This window comes from Bactrocera oleae, chromosome 2 (assembly GCF_042242935.1).
Source record: "Bactrocera oleae isolate idBacOlea1 chromosome 2, idBacOlea1, whole genome shotgun sequence".
NCBI lineage: Eukaryota > Metazoa > Arthropoda > Insecta > Diptera > Tephritidae > Bactrocera > Bactrocera oleae.
The window spans coordinates 4,285,346-4,301,786 of record NC_091536.1 but is presented as its reverse complement, the minus strand read 5'-3'; the positions used below and the strand labels follow the sequence as shown (position 1 = coordinate 4,301,786).

Here is a 16,441-nt window from a genome sequence, read left to right as displayed (position 1 = left end):
ATGATTCAGTGGTGTCTCTTGCTCATATTTTTCAATAGAAATCCAGAATTATGTTAGAAGAATACTTACATAATTTATTCGTATTTATAAAATTTTAGCACAATAACCTATCAGAATTTTATATATTTAACTTTCTCGGCATTTGGTATTAACAAAATTTCCTACAGGGTAGCATACTGCAACTGAAAAGGGAATTCTTCCCCTAACTATAACGAACTTAATATAACCAATATACATATATGTATTTGGTATTGTTTAGTGCCTCACAAATGCGCAGAGAACTGTAAATTTAACTGCACACAAACACACACAAAAGAACAACAATTTGTATCTGCATGTGTGTGAAAAGCAAAGTTAATGAAAATGCTTTCAGGTGCTTGCGTGCAACGTGGAATTCCATTATTCGGCATTCCCTCCGTCACTGCAATGTCTGTGAGTGTGTGTGCCGTTGCATTGTGCAAATGCAAATTCCACTAATACACCCCCTTCTCTTCTTCGACTCGCCGCAACGCCAGCTGTTATCCACTAAGTCAGCATTGTTTAAATTCCACTACATTATTATGCCAAGCAATTGTACCCTCAGCTTTCCTTTATTGTTTCACCAACAGTTGTACGAGTTAGTCTCCGCCACGTAGAAATGTGGTAAATTCATAGCTGTAAGTAATGGAAGCGCTGCATGCGAAATTTGCTTTTGTCTTTATGGCAGCCAAAACCACTCGTTTCTGTGTGAGAGAGCATTCGAAATCGCAAATAAAATTGTTTGAATAAGAGCACTAAATAAGCACGCACATGTGAGCTAATAAGTGTTCGGAAATGCAGAGTAAAAATATCAAAAAAAAAAAAAAAAGTTTAAACAGAAAAAAATTAAAAAGAAAAAAAGAAAATTCGAATATAAGAAAAAAATTAAATTTTTGGTCAATGTAATGCTAATTATGTGGTATAATTTAGTAATGTATAATTATATACCCATAGCAGCTGGAGGTTGGACTTGTTACTTCTTTCTATCTTTGGGCTCCTACGGCTCTTGTCTCTCAATGTCAGTCCACTCCTTATACTGTATATAATTAATTTCTATTATGTTCTCAGTATGCCGAAGAGAGAGAGAGAGCGGTGCAGTTGATGTGAACACTAGGATCCTAACCTATCCTTAAAGTATAGCATACATACATATTGACCGATCAAATTCATGTTAGTAAAGCAGCAGAGCAAAGATGCAATTTCCAAATATATTTTATTGATCGGACCAGTATAGCATATAGCTGACATAAAAACTGATCATCAAAATCAAGATAAAGATCTTTTTATACCCTTTTACGCTAAGAGAAATGCACCTGTGAAAGATATTATATCAAACCGTCTAACGGGAGTTATTAGATAAAATTTTAAAAAGCTACCGATAGATTTTTAACCCAGAATCACCCATCATTACGAATCCTTTAGTTGTAAACACGTTGATGTATCAAAGATATTTCACAATATTCTGGAACTCAAAGATTAAATATTTGGAAGCAGATTTTGGTTTAGTTTTTTAGTAAAAAGAGATCATCAAATTTTGATGCAACTGAGAATAGAAAGATTAACTATATTTCGTGTATTTATAAAATATTCCACTCTGGATATATTTACATTAAATATTATTAATAATTCGCAGTTAACAGCTGCGCTCTTCTTATTTCTAATTGCTTTTTTCTTCTTTGGCTTTTTTTGCAAGTTATGCTGCCACCTGATACGTTTTTCGGGGAAATCAAAAATGCATAAAATTTAAAATACGTGACTATAAGCAGATTTATTGAAACATTACGTTGTTGACTATATTCCAGTATACATGGAAGGAGAGTGGGCGAGAGTTGAGGTGAAATTGGAAAACGCGCGAGCAGCAGTACCTGTCGCTATTGCGGAAGACCACAGCTGTGCCAACACTCGTATTGATTTCTTTTTTTTGACGTTTCTGAAAAGGGAAAAATATATTAATTTCTGGTGAAACCAAGCAGAAATGTGCTTAAGTGTGTGCGTATAAACGGCGTAGTATTTTTTTAATAATCATTTACTTTTTTTTTAAGAAATGGCTGTCCGTGTAAAATAATACCATAAACGGTGTTGGTGTTTGAATATAAATATGCGCTGACGGGTGTTAATATGAACAGGTTTTTTCGAATTGAAGCGTATATTTATTTATATTGAGACTGTCTGCCATTCATAAAATTTTTTTTGTACTTTGTGTTTTGCCAATTTTCTATTCCTTACGGTTACTTGGACACAAGTGTAGCATGGTGCTCATTAATAAAAAACAACAAGAAACTAAAACTGCCTGTGTTCTCTATTATTTTATAAAATTTAAGTAATATTTTAATAACCCCGACAATTGCTTTAATTTGCATTTGCTTAAAAAATAATAACAGTGTTTTCGGGCAACCATTTTGTCAAAAATACAAATTTTCGATCATTACCAGTATTAATCTATAGCAATAAGAATTTTTTTATTTTTTGATTTGAGATAATTTTAAGAAAACAAATTTTCTGCACCGCTCGACATCTTTTTTCAAAAGCCCACCTGAAGATCAGCAATCGCCGTTTATTAAAGCAAATTTTAAATTTACTTATTAAATAAATTGCCTTTTCAAAAAAATTCTCGAGAAGAATTTTACCGTATTCATCAGCGAAAAACCAGTTGTCAATATTTTTATTTCACCATTATAACAGCATTAAGTTTGCTAGTTTAATAAACTATGAATAGAGCGCCTAATTGCAGCCAATATTTAGTTAATTTTTCAGCAATTTTAATGCTGCCTACATTAAGACGATACTCACATTTTAAAATACAGAATATAATTAAAGAGTATTCAGTTATGTAGGCCGTTAAAAGTACTAGAGCCGACATTAGTATCAGGACCAAAGTAACAATTGCCATACTAGTCCAAATTAGCTCTCCATAAAGCTGTAAAATTTAGTTTGCTGATCTAAAATAAATTTAAATCTTTTCTAGGCAATCGAATTTTAGTTTATTTTTTGCGGCACGCTAAGACTTCTTTGCATTTTCTTATAACCCATTCTGCTGAACTGCAACATCGTTATGTTGCTGGTTTTCACATCTTCATTATTACTTCGACTTTTTTCTTCTCTCCGCTCTTTTATGGTTTGCTAATCCCAGCGCTGCTGAACTCAGCTTCATTACATTTGGTAGCTCTCGGCGGACCGCAAATCCGAAAGTTCATTAAAAAACTTTTACGACTTTCACATTTTATCTGTTTTGTTGCACGTTCGTAATTAAAGATTGCCTTTCTTCACCTTTCGCTGTTGCTGCAATTTACCATCTTCGGTTTCGAGGTTTCAGGTAAACCTCAAGGCAATTTAAAATAATTTATAGTTTTTTACCCGACCAAATTTTTTTTCTCTCGTCTCTATTCCGCTTGCAGTGTGCTTTCACTCACTTTTGGGATTTGCTCGTTTGTAAAATGAATGGCGCTTCAACGGCAGGCACAGCGTTTAGTTTTCAATTAAAATGTTGGGTAGTAACAGAAGACGGATTTTATTACTTCTATTAATTCTTGTTAGTGTAGAACAGGAGTAATAATATCAAATAAAAATGGGAGAGTTTAGTTGCATAAATTTATAATAATTGTTTTCGTATTTCAAGATTCTTAATTTGTTTACTGTTTGCGGTGTATTTTTTACATAAACAGACTATCTTATTTTAAATTGTAATTAAATGTGCATAAACTTTTTGCGTAAATAAATGAGATTGGACAATGAGCGTGGCACTGCCCACAATAAGGAGAAATTAGTTCAGTGTTTGCTTTCACTTATTAACAATGAAATGGGAAGTTAGTGAGACTCGACTTTCTTTACGTAAGTGTGGAAAAATGGCAAGTGAAATTTCTGAGCTTCTAAAAAAACTTAATACTTCAAGAATGTATGTTTCCTGCAATATTGATCGTTTGTGCACAAACGTCTCGTGGTTCGAAGTAATTCAGCCATAAAAACTGTTCGCAAGCGCATTTGCAGAAATCATTTTAGAAAACAGAAAATTATGTCAAGCGAGATGGATATTTCGGCCAGATAAATGTCAAGACTTATTCGAGATAATCTCCACATGAAAGCCTAGATTTGGTTAGCTGGTCATCTACTGACAAGGTGCTCAAATTATGCTCAACAGATGCAACCGGCTTCTTCAGTGGCACGCGTTATGAAAGTATTTATTTTACAGATGAAAAACTATTCACTGTTGAAGAAGTTTTTAATAATCAAAATGACGAAACCAAATTGAGGTTGTTCCAAGGGTACAACGTCACTATCCAACTATTGTAAATCTATCCAGTCGATTGCGGTGATAGTCTAACTTGATACTCATATTTAGTTATAGAATCGGAAAGTTTGTCAGCATATTTTGCACAATTCTTCTTAATGTGGTGCTTTATGGTAACCTGTGAAATTTTCGACTTTCAACATAAAACTTTTCTAAGCTTCACTTTCCGGAACAGATATAACTGTGATAAAATCTGAGCGCATTCAATACTTTCATGCATAAATTCGTAATATGAGCACTTGAAACCGTCGAAATTTGCTATGATATCCAGGGCAACACAAAAAAAAATTTTAATTTTTTTTCTTGTAGAGCTGTGTTATTTAATTATTTAATAGTTGCAACGCGATTTGCGCGCCACATACTTGCAAAATCTGTAACATGAGGGAGAAGAGAGCACTACTCACACCACAATCTCACGCTTCAACAATCAAAGCACAATAATTGTGAAATTGAAACCACAATCTTTGTTAGTTTTGAGTTCCAGTTCGCTTCGTTTGCTATATTAAATAATGAAACTGCTTTTTTTAACTTTACATTTTCAATCGTATAATTAGTTCAGATTTAAAATATTTTAAAAAGTACATAAAAAAGCGATCAAACGAAAATATTTGCTAATTTAAGTTAGAACACCGAAAATTTTAATAATACTTTTTTTCAATGTGAATTCGTATATAATTTTGCAAAAATAATTTTCTCTCCCTGCATCCTGAGACAAAGTTTCTACCATCCGTTTAAAAAAGTTCGTGAGTCACTTTCAACTTCCTTTCAAACGCTACAACTTACAGCTGAGCTTCCATGCAATTTCTAGTCGAACGCCTGCTGATATGCTAAACTTTTGTCATAACTTTTTTATACCTCACTCAAGTACTTGAATGATTTTCTATTACGAAATTGTGGCACGCATACATTTTTAATGGCGAAACACGTGACAACCACATAGGTAAGGTGAACACTCACCATACTCGAACATGGAAATTAGTTTCTTTAGTGGCGCACATTTGTAACCGAGTTATGTGAACAATTTTTATGACCGGAATTGCACATCGATTGTGATCTAGTACTGCAGAGACGGTGAATTGGCGAAGGTGAAATTATGGTTAAGCCAAAATGATTGCGGTGTACCGAAAATTTCACGCGAAATGCTGGAAATGTTTGAAAAATTAAGCTGTCGCTTTTTGCAGAAAATCCAAAAGCAGTAAATACTTTTTGAAAGGACACCTAAAATCACACAGCTTTCCAACAAGGGCACAGCGTGTGGCGGCCACAAGCTGAAAAGTGGATTTGTAATGTCACTTTTTTACAGCACTCTACCCACTTCTTTCAGTTTGCTGTGCGCTGCTTCTTCCTTGTGGACCGGTCAGTGGCAGGCGTTTCTATAGTCAATGCGAAATAGTTGAGAATTCTCGGAAATTTGTGTGTGCACGTGACAGCAGCAGCTGGCGGATTGTGGATACAAGCAATTCATTTTAAACTCATTTTGCGTGTTGCTTACTGGTCGACCGCAACTCGTTTGTAGCGCCTTAAACTGCGTTATTCGCCTTATTTGCCTAACTCCTGCATTACAAATGCATACTAATGGCGGTTTAGCGGCGCTTCGGACGTGCACCAGAGTTAAGTACGACGCACTGAAGTTGGGGAAAAATTGAGATTAGGTTTGCTTGCATTCTGTACGACTTATCTACATATATGTGTAAACAAATTGAATCTCAGAGGTTTCTCAGCTTTAAAAATTGGGACTTTAAACTTTTTTTAAATTTATACAGAAATTTTGTCGTAAAACTGGTTTGTATTTAAGTTAAGGATGAGGCTAACGTGAAAAGAATCTATGATTGTTAAGCTGTCAATGCACAGTGGTTTTGCTTGTATGGAAGCCGCGACCATAAATACTTTAAGATGGAATATCATTTTACATTTCTACCAAAAATATATAACAATTTTATAAATATATATATAGATGGTTTTTAAATACAAGCAACGGAGATTTGCTAAGTACTACAGCTAATCTTGATATCAAAAGTTTTCTGCTCCAGATTTTAGCATTATCAATACTGCCTATTATTTATAACAACAGGTTAAAGATGATGAGTTTCGAAACTGCTCCTGCATAAAAGCACTAAAAATATTGATTTAATGAAAACAGTCAAAAGAAATTAGTGTATTAATGAACTACTGTGTTAGCTTTTAATGAGCTTTTTAATATTACAGTGCAACAAACTTTTACATATTTATCAAAATGAAATGCAAGTTTAGACTGTTGCTGCTTCTGTTAGTACGGAACTCTTGTTTCGTTTTTATTTGTATTGCCAAAATCTATCTGGAAAATTGCGTAGATTTTTGTTTAAATGGTTAAATTCAGCATAATGTGATGCTTCTCGATTTAGAGTATGAACACCAAATCTGCTTTTTCTTAAAAGAGTAAACATTTTACCTTAACAAGGACCGCTCAACCATTCACCGCTTAGCCGCTCATTGTGTGGCCGCGGCCTTAGCCTGCACTGCCCCCTATATAGCTAACAGTATCTTTACTTTATACTGCGAGATAAATTAGGTGGGCCCATTCTTAACCTTATAGACTATGAACCTTTCCATGTACCTTTGAACCAGTTGCGATTTAATCTCATTAGATAAGCCTTAAACGCTGCTTATCTATTGCTTTATATTATATAAAAAAACTAAGTCTGAATAGATGGTAGCTTTTACGATTTCCTCACTGTCAAGTAATGCTTTGAAATGTTTATAAACTCAGATAAAATGCCGGCACTTATATTATTGTTACCATTAGCGTGGCATAAAAGTAACACTCTTCTTACATAAAAGTTTATATGTGGGCATAAATGTTGAAAATCAGGACAGAAAATTTATTTATGACTTTGCTGTGATTATATAGTATATATAGTATATATATAGTTATAATAATTTTGTGGTTGCATTCTTATAGAATCAGCCAAAACGAACACCAGTTTAAAAATAATAATATAATACATTACAGAGAGGCAAGAACACTGCAAAGGGAACAACAGTGAGATGCAATGCAAGGGTTATCAAACATAATTTTGCTATAAAAAATGTATTACATAATATATTTTTTACTTTTGATTATTTGGATTTTGAAGTGACTATTTGTAAGGAAAGTATAGATTTTGTGCACGTATTTTATATATCTCTAGGTGAGAAATAGCTCTAATAAAATTACATAATGTTTTCCTTTTTAATATTTATTTTTACTTATTATAAGATTTTAATTCATAAAATATAGTATACCTTACCACTGACAAGTCTTGGCTTTTCAAAAGAGTGATATGATAGTTAAATACATATTATAGAACAAAGTTTTTTGAAAGAAAATTTTTATACGCCTTTACCTTATGTAGTATATAGGTATAATCTACATTTAGTTATTTTTATAGGAACTGATTTACTTACTTTTCCAAAAGCGCCTTAAAGTCACTTTAAATGTGTATGAAAAATCACCAAGCATTTAGCATATGTCTAATTTAAATTTCGAGATCACTATAGTATCTAAAAAGGTGCACAATTCTTATCAATTCTTATAAAAACCGCTCATTTGAAGAGCGCGTAGGCGCCTTAAACTATGCAAGGCATTTGAAAGCTCCTCCACTCTCTGCTTTCCGCTGCTTGCACTCAAAAGCGCGTCACGTCATGCGAATTATTTTAGGATTTATGCACATCATTACCTTCCATTGATTTCGTCGATAGGCGCTGGAAGGGCAAGTAACTTCAACACCTTTCGAAGTTATGCCTTAAAGTTGGCAAGCATACTACACCTATGTCGAAATGTAATAACGTGCTGAGTCGGCAATAAAATTATTTCGCTTCGATGTGTAATACGAAAAAAAGAGGCATGAGTCAGCTGCTATTAAATACACGCACCGTAAATTGCGCCTCGAGGAAGGACATCTACGGAAAATATAATAGCTAAGCATTTAAGAACTGTTCATAAATCATCCTCTCTAGACAGATTAGCCGACTTACTGAAAGCGTGAAGATGAGGAACGTTAAAGAAAGAATAACAGATAAAAAGCTGGTGGCGAGCTTAAAAACTCTAAGAGGATGAGGAAGAGTAAAAGGTTTGACAACTGCCGTCAGCACGATTCCGTTGAGTGGTTCAGCATCTTAGAAGGTAATCAGTTCCGCAAATTCATGTTAAGCAGGAAAACAATGCGCTCTCAAAGCAAAACGCAGTGCAGAAGCAACCACTTGGTATCGCATTTTTGACTTTAAGCGAGACTAAAAATATGACGTTGCTATTTTTAAACTACAATAATAAGTTTCAAAATAAGCAGTATATAATGGCTACTGTGCGTCTATTTCTCACCGAGTTATTAGTCACACCATGTAAAAATCTCGGACAAAAATGTATAATGCATACCTCTACTTTCAAGCGTGGGTGAGTGAAAGCGCCAATACCGTTGTTCATTTTAAATGTGTGTCAACATTTTGTGACATAAAATTAAATAATTTTTCATCATATTTTTGCCATGCTTTTATTTCTTTAGCCACTGATATATCCACCCTTCATATTTCAATTAAAAATTACCATAATTTCACAACCCTTTTATGGGGTGCGTGTATAAAAATTCCTCAATGCCCTTTTAGCTTTGCAGCGTATTACTTACGGGTCAACTGGGAATTTTATGTGTGTTGGTAGTTGGGCAAATATGCCAAGGTACAATATTATATAGATCGCTGTTACTTGTTATTTTTCTTTTTTTTTGCTATCGACCCAGACAGCTTAGCACGCCTTTGAATATTTTGTATTTATCGTTCATAACAGAATTTGCTTCTGTTTGTTTTCACTTTCCATCGAAATTGCGTTGCAAACTTTTGTGCGTGCCCATTTTTTTTTTATTTTTATTGCTTGGTATGATCAGATCATATTATGCATACAACTCCCATGCAATTAAAAGCTAATTTATTTTATGAAATATGTACCGCTGGTCAAGGTAAATTAGCGCTCACCTGTTCCGGTATACACTCTTTCAATTTCATGAATATTTCATTGGCTTAACCAAGCTTACCGTGCATATATGTACTCCCACTAGTATTTGTAAGTGTTTGTTGTGCGGGCATGTCTGATTTTAAATTGATTGCCACGTAGTTTAAAGTAAAGTGCACAAAAATAATTGAAATTTGTCATGAACTGCTGAAGAAAGTGTGAAGGTAAGTACGCCTTAATTAAAATTTTAAACTAAGCAAAAACAATTAAGAAAGGGCTTAGTTCGGGTGCACATTTTGTCAGGTGGGGTAGGTGAACAAAACTATTATATTCTGTAGCAACAGGTTGCAAGATTATAATGATAAGTTCGTGGTATAAATTTCTTAAATGGTGGAACAAGGGAATTATTAGAAACTATATCAAGAAGAGTCATTCATCGGCGAAAGAGTTTGACTAAACTAGTTAAAATTTTCAGGCATAGCTGTGAAAAATAATGATTTTTTAATCTTGCAACAAAAAAAAAAAAAAAATAATAACTAATCTAGATAGATTAAAGGCCTCGCAAAGTCGCTATAATCAACCATCATCTCTTGCATGTTAGCACGAATCATCTGTCAAGGCGTAAATTGCCAGTGGTCTGGTTTGCTGGTCCTTCCTTTGAGCATAAATCGATTCCCTCAAATAATCTTGCCGTACTTCAATTAATAAGACAAACTAGATTTACCTTAGCACTTACTTTTTGCTCCTGCCGCAAATGCGAGACTAAGTACGAACCAGCTGGAATCAAAGCCAATTGCTTAAGTATTTCAGTGTGCTTAATCCATACATCAGGACTTGTATCCAGTGTTCATATTATTGCAAAGAATCTGTCTTTGAATGCCCTACGACTGTTAAAAAAACTAAAATTTAACAAAGTGGCAGATAAAAAGAAAATTTTCGAATTGTGCTTAAAACAGAGCTGATTTTCTTTCCGCCAAAAAATGGTTCATTCAATCGAAAAACTGGTGGGTCATTGTATACAGAAACATATACAGGATGTGCAGAAAAAAATCACAGCGATCGGACAATTTGTTTTTGAGTTATAGCTGCAGACAATTTGACACTCTTTCGGAAAAAAGCGTTCAAATATAAATGGATAGAGCTTGCTGAGCTGAGCGGCTATGCTTAAGAAGCTTGTAACCCTAAAAATATTTGAAATATTCATTTATAATTCTAGTGTGGTTCGAAATATGCAATTAATTTCGGTAGTTCATTATTATATTTCATTGTCTTTTTATTGTGTGCATTTTCAATTATTATTTGTAATACGTGTTGGATAATTAAAAATAATAATGAAATTCACATAAACTACCAAAACTCATACTATTTTAGATTTTCAATTACATGATAAAATAATAAGCACTAATGAAATGAAAGCATTTTACAGCTGTACTAAATAAACAAATAGATTTTATTACAAATATGTGTACATATGTAAGTACGAAATTACTACAAACAAAAGCTGTATTTTAATTACACCGTTTAAAATAAATTATACACTGGCTTATACAATATACTGTTATTTATTTGCCTGCATTTTTTTATTAAAATAATATTATGCTAAATTGCATAAAACACATACATAATAACTTCCCTTTGTTAATACAATTTAACACGATTTCCTAAACTCCTAATATAACCAACAGTGTGGTGCGCCACTGCGTATACGCAACATTAACAAACAAAGTCGTTTATTTCAATTAACAGTAGACCGACTGCAAATTTCTAAACAAGCATATTAATTTCCAAACTGCTTTTGCTCGACAAATATATGCACAATCTGTTCATGTGTGTGCGTGTGCGTGTGTATGTACAGAAGCCATTATAACGGATAACAGATTTGAAAACGCTTTGCTTTGTGCATAACCAACAAGTATTTTAGCTCATACAATATATGACGTAAAAAATGGCAATTTCGGCACTTCGTTAGCAACTTTCACGTCTTCTTTGTTCTTTCTCGTTTTCCTGTTCTTTACATTTTTAGCCCCCACTAATTCCTCTCTATAATGGTGAGGTCAGTGCAATGCTTTGTTTTCTGCAGCTGTTGTCTAAAGAATGCATTTCCTCCGTCACCGGTAACCGCTCTTCACTGCTCTTGGCGCTTTTTGTGTGTATTATGTATAAGTATTATAGCCAGCATTTACCGTTAACCATAGAATAATTAACGTCGGTTACTTTTATGCAAGTTATGACGCAAATTAAGTACTCGCACTGCTAATTCACAATTTGTGTGAACTTATTTACTGGTTCCACCCTTGTCGTACTCACCATCGCATTGACCGCTCCCGCCGCAGTTACACTCAGCGTTGGCTGATCATCTATTTTAAACAACTCATAGTAAAGAGCTAAAACTCCAAGAAATGTGCAATTGCATATTACAGTTAATATGACTGGTTAATGCTCCACTTTCTTCAAATTATCCTTAATCGTAAAATTAATGAATCATATACCATATTAAAAATTTCTTCCCATTTATCCATGGTATGTAATTGTAATACAAAATATTTTGAAATGTTGGAACATCCTGTTATCTTAAAACGATAATTTACAAAACAAAATAATAATTTCGCTAAATTAATTTTCTGATATTGAATAGGGTAATTTTATTGAAAATAACATGCGTTCCAGATATTATGTCTAAAAGTACATTTTTGGTAACTATTGTTTTTCCGAAAGTTGTTGTGGTTCTTGTTGCTTCCACACAATAATCTCTAATACGTGTAACTTGATTTTTCCATAGAATTATACCAATTTTCTAGCAATCTTGCAGTCGAGTTCATTATTTCTGTGCATTCTGTTAATCTTGGTATATTTTGGATATATCAAATCTCAATATATATATACTATATATTCAAGTATAAAAAATTTTGCTTACATAAGGGTTCCCAGATCATTTTGAATATACATACTGAAAATTTAAATGTGTAGAACGATCTGAGCGCCAGCTAGGTGTGATCTCTTGAAAATTTGAGTAAAAAAAGACAAAAAAAATTTGTAATTCTGTTATGCATGCCTTAAATAAAAATGATAAAAATTATAAAAAGAAGTAAGAAGTTGGGGTTGTCGAGAATGTAGCTTAATACTAAGTCGTCTGAAAAATCTGATCAATCTCCTGAATGGTGTGAGATGAGAAGGAGCTTACGTGTTTTGTTTTGTTGTGCTGTTAAGCTCGGTTCCTCCTGCTTTTTTATGCCGAGTTTTCAATCATTTTCTGGGAGCTTAATTTTGGCAGTTTGGCTTAGTTACGCGGGAGGTTATGATTGCTTCCTTTTCAGAAAACTTTCGGTTTCTTCCTCTTTCTATTTTGGCGCTTGATCCTATCCGATAAAAGTACAAAGACTGCTCTCTGGTACTGGCTTTTCCTCAGTTCACTACACCGTAGCACAAGTACCTCGACACCTTGGCTTAGGGTGGTGTTGGTGCGGGTATGCTCGCACTTCTCACAATCGGAAATATTCGTAAAACCGAAGGTTCATTTGTCAACATCCCCATATTGTGAGAATTGTGAAATATCCAGCTCAGTTAGAGAAATATGCATTCCCATTTGGAATACGCCCATTACTATTACTTAAGCCCCTTCGCCACGGCAAAGAGACCAACGACAAAAATTTACTTTTTTCTGATATCTTCATAAAGGTACCTTAACAAATATTAAAAATAGTCGTACAAGTTTTTACTTGTCCCAGTTGATATTATAGCCTTTGGTTAACGTTTTACCGTATAATTCTTCCAATCTGCCTAAAGTATAAGATAATTTGGTACCAAAAATAAAGAATTCAGTTTTAGAATTTAAAATCTAAATTACTTACAGAGATGTTATTATTATTTTGACTTATTTATCTGTGCGATCCCCATATTGGTAACAGAGATCCATTTTCTTGAGATCCGAAATTTATTATTGGTGAAAAATTCATCAAAGTTTATTTAATGGTTTGACTTATCGGAAAAATTAATGTTGGGAAAATGAGTGTAGGCCCAAGGAACATATTTATTCTCACATAATAGTCAGTGTGTGTTTGTCTTCTGGATAATATAGAGTGTTTTCTGTTTTTGCTTTATTAACTCGATCCAACTCTAAAAGTTTTCCTATATATTTCTTTGTTTTGCAAAAGTGCTACTATTGTATCTTCTGACTTTTCTTAAAGAAAACTACTTGTATATAATTTTTGATGGAAATCGATTACAAATGCATTGATCTTGAACCAGCTTCTAGGAAATTTGCCTTCACAGCGAATTTTATTTGTACACTGAACAGTGATTAATTAGGCAACCAATGAGCTCAAAATGTAACTTCACTGGCTGGTCTTCCTTAAATTTTTTAAGCATTGCGTCTGTTTTGATTCTCAACCAAGAATTTTCACCCACATTCTGATGCAGATCAACTGTTACCCAAACGTATTAAAAAAAAAAACAAACAGAGGAAATATTTCGTAAAAGAAACAACACAAGACACAGTACAACTTACTGCAAAAGTTGAAAAAGTTAGTTGTTACACAAAAGTTGAACGAAAGCCACAAAAATATATAAAAGAAAATGGCAGAAACACAAATAAAAAGTCAATCAAGCAATTAGCCAAGGCATATATGAAGAAAACATTTTGGAAGCAGTGGAAAACAATCAGACAATGTTAGCCTACAACAACAACACATGTACAGTAAATATAAACAGTAAAAGCTCTTTTAAACAGTTATAAGTCGCAAGTTTATTTGTTTGCTGTTTGTCTGTTTGCTTAAGCATAACTTGGTAGCTGTTATTTTCTACCAACCAGTCTAGGCAGTTGTTTGCTTTCTGGTCTCACCAGCACAGACCGCCGTGCAGTATGAGTGACGCTGTGCCGCTTCGACTAATCGGCAATCATGCCTGCCACGGTGCTGAAGTGCAGCACTGAGTGCTTGGAAAGCGTCACTGAAATGACTTCTAACAATTAGAATTCATAATAGGCCTCATGAGTGTGTGCGTTTGTATTTAGCTGAAGTATGTAACGGGTGAATTGCTGACGTCTGTGGAAAAGACCTTTAATGAAACGCATGACCTGGAGGCTTGCAAATAGTTTGTGGTTGTGGCACGTTGTGCTTGGTATATATAAACAAGGGTGAGTGTACACGTAGTGCTGGGTAAGCACAATTTATTGTTAAGACAATATTACTAAGTGTGAAAATTTGCTCGAAATCGAGGTATTTAAAAATGATATTTGGGGTTTTAGTGGTGAAATTTACTCTCTACTTTTTGAAAACGTTTAAAGCTGACAATGAAGTCCTCCAGGCGCAACTAACAATTATGCCGTTGAACTTAGTAGTTTGCTATTAAAGGGAAATATATCCACTTTATATTATTTTATTATTTATATATATATTACCACACCTTGAGTTCGATTCACTTAACCTCTGTTCCATGTCCTCACAATTACTGTGTTTTCTAACAGAACCTACTCCAGCGCTCTGATTTTTGCTTGAAGAAATCGCATCCTCGTGTTTCGGTCTGGTTTAGAAAATGTGCTCTTATAATCCATCACATTCTTAGCTTTTCAGTACCAGCATTAAACTATAAGAGCTTTCCTCAGTAAACGTAAAGGCCCCAAATGTTTCTATTTTGCTTCGAGATATCAGGGAAAAAGATCAATACGAGATAATTTTAGATACAAGGTTTTACTATCTAAAATTATTCCGTTCATGTTGTGCCTCACTCTTACTGCTAACGACAAAAAGTTAGCATAATAAGAGGCACACCTAACAAACAACAACACATGACAAACTAACAAACTCTTAACTGAGGTCATTATACCGCGTCTATATTAGCACCTGAAGTCTAACAAGTGTTAGGCATATGTGTCGTTAACAAGCCACATGTGCTCTGTTGTCACGAGTGTCTCGCTTTTGTTGTTGTTTTTCTGTTGCGCTTAACGTTTGAGCTCCATGTCAAGTATAGGCTAAAGAGCAGGTGTCTGTGTCACGGAAGTGTGGCCCGTTATAGCTACAGCTTACATACACTTAGATAAGTGGACACTTCCAGTTTAGCTTTGAATTATAAAAATGTTTGCATGTGAACTTGACAGTGAATTTTGAAGTTTATCTTGCGCTGTGATTTTTAAATGGATCGTATACTTATTGATATACGAGGGTGGGTAAAAACTAAAAATAATGTCAAATGCTTTTAAATTCGTTGTCTACATATCACTTATAGTGTTACTAGCGCTTGTATTTATCGTGTGGCGGCTCTGAGCACTAATAAAGTTTAATTATATTCTTAATGTGTAATTAGGATTAATTGTTAAAGTGAAGTGCACAAAAAGACGAATAAGAGCTTTTATTTAATATATTTATATCCTTGCAACATGTTGTTTAGGGTAGGTAAAAAAAACGAATATGTTTTTTTCGCTTGGTTTTCTGAAAAATAAGTTCTTAGACACATCTGCGAAAATCTCTCATATGCCGCTTTCAACTACTTGAGAAAGTATGTCATATTTCATAGATTTGATAGGAAATTGAATTCTCTATATGGTCTCTTTTGGTTTTTTTTTTATAAATCTAACCGTTTTTGTTATTTGAAAGACATTTTTTTTTCTTATTAAATTTATAACTCAGTGATAAATAAACATTTTAAATTGCAAAAAGTCACAATTTTGTAGGAAGTATACTGCCCTACAAAATCCGAACTCCGCCCACTGCCCATATAACGGATTTGTTAAATACTACTAAAAGTACGAAAAATCTAAAATTTAATGCGCCAGAGACATAGAATTTTTCACCCGCGATGGTACGAGAGGGCTTTATAGGATCCGGTGTCAAATTTGGATGATGGGCTTGGCACCGCTCGCATTTAGGTGAAAACCTATATCTTGGGCCCTTTTCGACCGATTTAAACCAAATTCTGTACATAGCATTACACTTCTTCCCATATAAATGAATTTCAAATTACCAAAAATTGTCAAAATCGGACTACAACTGTTCAAGCCGCCTGATATCGTGTATGTGGACGCCAGTTTGTGTTGCGAACTTTTACCGAAAATATCGGTCTACCAGTCATTATATGACAAAGTTAAATTACATATGGGTATTGCTCTCTTTTGTTTTGTTTCCTCCAAAAACTTTTCTGTCTTTCATCTTTCAACCTTCAACCAAATGAAATAGTTGTGAAATAATACT

General features: G+C 33.9%; 1 protein-coding gene across 1 annotated transcript in view; it reads left to right on the top strand.

Moving 5' to 3' along the window:
* Nucleotides 1-16,441, top strand: part of LOC106620112 (IDLSRF-like peptide) — a 107,890-nt gene that overhangs the window by 24,134 nt on the left and 67,315 nt on the right. The gene's annotated exons all lie outside the window — the stretch shown is intronic.